The sequence below is a fragment of the Heterodontus francisci genome, chromosome 13 (genome assembly GCF_036365525.1).
Source record: "Heterodontus francisci isolate sHetFra1 chromosome 13, sHetFra1.hap1, whole genome shotgun sequence".
Taxonomy (NCBI): Eukaryota; Metazoa; Chordata; class Chondrichthyes; order Heterodontiformes; family Heterodontidae; genus Heterodontus; species Heterodontus francisci.
In genome coordinates, this window is record NC_090383.1 from 26,656,936 (window position 1) to 26,662,935 (window position 6,000).

The following is a 6,000-nucleotide window of genomic DNA, read 5'->3' on the forward strand; positions in this document are numbered from 1 at the left end:
GAGAATATGGGGTCAATGTAGGATTAGTATAAAATGGGTGGTTGTTGGTCGGCACAGACTCGGTGGGCCAAAGGGCCTGTTTCAGTGCTGTATCTCTAAATAAAAAAAATTTAAAAATGTATTTTCACATAATAGCAGAGAAATAAATACAGTTTCCAAATGCATATTAGTCTGTGGCTTTTCATAGTCAGGTGATTAGAAGCCCATAGTATGTAAATATTCTTCAATTATGGTTTTATTTCTGTTGTGTATTTGCCTTTTATGGTACATTTAAGACTCACGTCCTGGAATGTGCAAAATTAAGATTATTCACCTCGGTGTGGCATGCCTACACGAAGCAATGTAACACTTGAGTGGGAGAAGAGGATCGCAACTTCACAGGACACTGGGAAACAGCAGGGTAAGTATGTGGCAGCAAAGCAGAAAGCTCTGGGGAAAGCTCTGGGGAAACCACATCGAGGGACCAAGTGCAGTGACCTGAAACGTTAACACCCTGACGTTTTAACAATTCACCCTAATTCATTCCCGTTGTGCTTGTCCTTCCCTAGTGCTCCTATATAGTGATACCCCTCTAGCAGCAGCATGGCTGGTGGAAAGTTGCTGACTTTCACTAGGGGAGACTTGCAGGTGGCCTTGCAGAATGGCCTCCAGCAACTCTGGGCTGAGAAGGCTTGGCTTCACACTGCACCATCTCAGCATGGGCGGCAGCAGTATGGGCTGGCTGGCTGAAAGGCAACCGCAAGGATATTGGCAGAGTTGCAATGGTGGGAGCACGAATGCGATCATTCCGAGAGAGGACAGCAGGCTCATGCCCCACAGAGCCACATCCGCGAGATCCACATCCACAAAAACAGCATGGATCTCATGGCCTCTGTCTGAACTTCCACTGCAGCACTGAAACATCAGGAGGATTCCACCCATGCTGCAGTGGAAGCTCAGAGAGTTCCATCATGGGTCAATCCACCAGCGCTCTCGTGGAGTTGGCCACCACTTCCATAGTGCAAAGGACAGGCTCCAAGCTCTGCACAGTGCCCTCTACCACAAAGGAACCAGACTCCTCCATGCTCCTAAACAGTGACAGGAGGCTGTCTGGCAGGTCTTCCAATGCCCCACGCATCTCAGTGTGCATGTTCATCGATCTTCACCTGTAGGCCATCCCTTTAAAGTCCTCATCTGTGTCCCCTGCAGCAGACCTCACCCTCTGTGTTGCTGGTACACGAGCTGCCCTTTCCCCAGCCTGGCTGCAGCCCACTTGTGCCCGAGGATTCACCATGTGCAGACTGCAACCCTATACTACCCTCCAAGGTCCTTGCAGTGCCAGTATCTGAGCTAGTGGCTGCAAGTGTAAGATCAGGTGATTGTGCTTCCTCGTCACTTTCGTGGAGTAGCTCATCCTCTCCTCCTGCTTTTGCTGAAGCTGTGCAAGCAGCAGCTCTTCTCTATCTGTAAGTATACAAGCAGAGAAAAGACTGAAGCATTTACTGCCATCTTCAGCTAGAAATACCGAGTGGATGATCCATCTCAGTCTCCTCCTGAAGTCCCCAGCATCACATTCCAGTCTTCAGCCAATTTGATTCACTCCATATGATTTCAAGAAATGGCTGAAGGTACTGGATAGAACAAAGAACAAAGAACAGTACAGCACAGGAACAGGCCATTCGGCCCTCCAAGCCTGTGCCGATCTTGATGCCTGCCTAAACTAAAACCTTCTGCACTTCCGGGGACCGTATCCCTCTATTCCCATCCTATTCATGTATTTGTCAAGATGCCTCTTAAACATCACTGTCATACCTGCTTCCACCACCTCCCCCGGCAGCAAGTTCCAGGCACTCACCACCCTCTGTGTAAAGAACTTGCCTCGCACATCCCCTCTAAACTTTGCCCCTCGCACCTTAAACCTATGCCCCCTAGTAACTGACTCTTCCATCCTGGGAAAAAGCTTCTGACTCCACTCCGTCCATGCCGCTCATAACTTTGTAAACCTCTATCATGTCACCCCTCCACCTCCATCGTTCCAGTGAAAACAATCCGAGTTTATCCAACCTCTCCTCATAGCTAATGCCCTCCAGACCATGCAACATCCTGGTAAACCTCTTCTGTACCCTCTCCAAAGCCTCCACGTCCTTCTGGTAGTGTGGCGACCAGAATTGCATGCAATATTCTAAGTGTGGCCTAACTAAAGTTCTGTACAGCTGCAGCATGACTTGCCAATTTTTATACTCTATGCCCCGGCCGATGAAGGCAAGCATGCCATATGCCTTCTTGTCTACCTTATCCACCTGCGTTGCCACTTTCAGTGACCTGTGGACCTGTGCGTCCAGATCTCTCTGCCTGCCAATACCCCTAAGGGTTCTGCCATTTACTGTATACTTCCCACCTACATTAGACCTTCCAAAATGCATTACCTCACATTTGTCCGGATTAAACTCCATCTGCCATTTCTCCGCCCAAGTCTCCAACCGATCTATATCCTGCTGTATCCTCTGACAATCCTCATCACTATCCGCAACTCCACCAACCTTTGTGTCGTCCGCAAACTTACTAATCAGACCAGCTACATTTTCCTCCAAATCATTTATATATACTACAAACAGCAAAGGTCCCAGCACTGATCCCTGTGGAACACCACGAGTCACATCCCTCCATTCAGAAAATCACCCTTCCACTGCTACCCTCTGTCTTCTATGACAGAGCCAGTTCTGTATCCATCTTACCAGCTCACCTCTGATCCCGTGTGACTTCACCTTTTGTACCAGTCTGCCATGAGGGACCTTGTCAAAGGCTTTACTGAAGTCCATATAGATAACATCCACTGCCCTTCCTTCATCACTCATCTTTGTCACTTCCTCAAAAAACTCAATCAAATTAGTGAGACACGACCTCCCCTTCACAAAACCATGCTGCCTCTTGCTAATAAGTTTGTTTGTTTCCAAATGGGAGTAAATCCTGTCCCAAAGAATCCTCTCTAATAATTTCCCTACCACTGATGCAAGGCTCACCGGCCTATAATTTCCTGAATTATCCTTGCTACCCTTCTTAAACAAAGGAACAACATTGGCTATTCTCCAGTCCTCTGGGACCTCACCTGTAGCCAATGAGGATGCAAAGATTTCTGTCAAGGCCCCAGCAATTTCTTCCCTTGCCTCCCTCAGTATTCTGGGGTAGATCCCATCAGGCCCTGGGGACTTATCTACTTTAATGCTTTGCAAGACACCCAACACCTCCTCCTTTTTGATAATGAGATGACTGAGACTATCTACACTCCCTTCCTTAGGCTCATCATCCACCAAGTCCTTCTCTTTGGTGAATACTGATGCAAAGTACAAAGATACTGCAAAGGCTATGGGTCCTGGCAACATTCCGGCTGTAGTACTGAAGACTTGTGCTGCAGAACTAGCCACGCCCGTAGCCAAGCTGTTCCAGTACAGTTACAACACTGGCATCTACCTGGCAATGTGGAAAATTGCCCAGGTGCGTCCTGTGACAAAAAGCAGGTCAAATCCAATCCAGCCAATTACCACCATTCGATTATCACCAAAGTGATAGAAGGTGTCTTTGACAGTGCTATCAAGTTACTCAGCACTTACTTGGCAACAACCTGCTCACTAATGCTCAGTTTGGGTTCTGCCAGGGCCGCTCAGCTCCAGACCTCATTACAGCCTTGGCCCAAACATGACAAAAGAACTGAACTCAAAAGGTGAGGTGAGAGTGATTGCCCTTGATATTAAGGCAGCATTTGACCAAGTATGGCATCAAGGAGCCCTAGCAAAATTAAAGTCAATGCAAATCAGGGGGACAACTCTCCACTAGTTGGAGTCATACCTGGCACAAAGGAAGATGGCTGTTGTTCTTGGAGTTCCTCAGGGTGGTGTCCTGAGCCAACCATCTTCAGCTGCTTCATCATAAGGACAGAAGTGGGGATGTACCAGTGGCACATTGTTGGATTTGGAAGGGAACTCTACCCTGTGTCTGTTCCTACTATACCTGCCTAGTGAGTGTTTGTTGAGAAAAGTGGGAAAGAAGTTGCCATGCCCAGCAATGACATTGCTCACTTTGATAAGAGGATAAATTACCATATGGAGTGAATCAAATTGGCTGAAGACTGGAATGTAATGCTGGGGACTTCAGGAGGAGGCTGAGATGGATCATCCACTCGGCATTTCTAGCTGAAGATGGCAGTAAATGCTTCAGTCTTCTCTGCTGGTATGCTTACAGATAGAGTAGAGCCAAGGGATGGAAGCACTCTCTCAGCAGCAGACCAGGGGCCAGCCCTCCATCCTACAAGGAAACCCTCGTCCTCCCCCCCTATCCACCCCTGCATCCGCCACAGCCACAGGGCCACATCTGCAGCTATTGACCATCCAGTGGAGGAGTTTAATGTTAAAAATTTTCAAACTCTCTTCAGAGGGCACCTCAATCTTGAGGCACCTTCTCTCTCTCCTACCTGTATTGACAGCACCTCCTTCTGACGCTGGGGCTGCCAATCTGTGAGTGTTGGAGGGCCCCTTATTGGCCCTCCATCCTCGAGAGCCCTTAATTGGATGGCGAGCACATACCCTGACCACCAATGAGCCTGCGCTTCAAAAATTGCATCAGGCGTCTGGTTCTGTTGCAGTGCAGGGTCGCGACCCAGAAATTCACCCGCATCAGGGGGTGATCCCAGAACAAAATTTCAGTCCATTTTGCCTTGACCTATGTTACTCTCGGACTCAATTATGTCTGAAACCTTCTTTTGTTGTCTTAGTCTGTCAAGTATTTAGGTATTTTGAGAGGTTATGACTAATTACTTTGTGAATTAATTTTGCATATTCTTCTTTCCATTTCATCCAAAATTATTTAGGGGAAGCAGAATGCTTTCCAAATGCTTGGTATTGGGTTGTGTGGAGAGATTATTTTTCTACATGTGTTCAGTTGAAGTTCTTATTGTTTAGCTATATTTTATGGTGATGTTTGAAGTTGAATTGGGGTTGCCAATTCTGGCAGGACAGATTTATGGAGGTTTGCTTGTGTGACATTTGATCCTGCAACATTCAATCGCTTGACATTTGATCACATGATATTTGATCATGTAAAACTTGGTAATGTAGAATTTTACCATTGTTACCTTAGTTGATTGCTATAATACTCTAACCTTCCTAAGATAGTGCAAGATAATTATATCAAAGTGCACAAGAATTTTTTTTAAACCAGGCTCTCAATCTGGACAAACTAATGTTTTGGAACTGTGTTCATGAGACACTTATAATGTGTTCCAGAATTGGGGTGGTGAGGGGCAAAATCTATGGTAAACTACCATATACCTACATGAGCTACTTTGTTGTAACTGGCTGGTTTACAATTATTTCTTTGGATTCTGCACAAGATCACCATGTGCTCAACTCATCAAAGAGGTATTTGTAACAGACAGTTTCCCCACGAGATGGAGCCATTCACTTTGGAAAAGGGAAATTTAAGTACTTCTCAATCAGCTACTGCAACTGCAGTGGAAAATCAGTGGAAAACTCCGCTAAACAAATAAACAGGATTTCTGCTGCTCTTCCACAACATTACACCTTCCAATCAAGAAATTCATAGCAATTCTGATCACTAAACAAGTTAGTTACAAGTAAGCGGTCATTAGTTACCCCGTATCCCCATGGGACCAGCTTTTGTCTTCCATATTCCCGGCACAGAACGGTGCGTGCTGACAACATTAAAGATGGTGATTTGCCCCCATATATTTTTTTGTCAAACACTGAAAGACAAGAGTGGTATGCTCCCAGTAATATGATTATCATATCTCCAACTTGTTAAAGAGACCCTTTTTGATGAAAGTGTTTACCAAACGTACAAGTTAGGTGGGGAGGACACAGATACAGACAGGTTAAGTGAGTGGGCAAGAACATGGCAGAAGGAATATGATGTGGAGAAGCGTGAAGTTATTCATTTTGGTTAGAAGAATGGAAAAGCAGAATATTTTTACATGATGAAAGACTGGGAAATGTTGGTATCCAGAGGGAT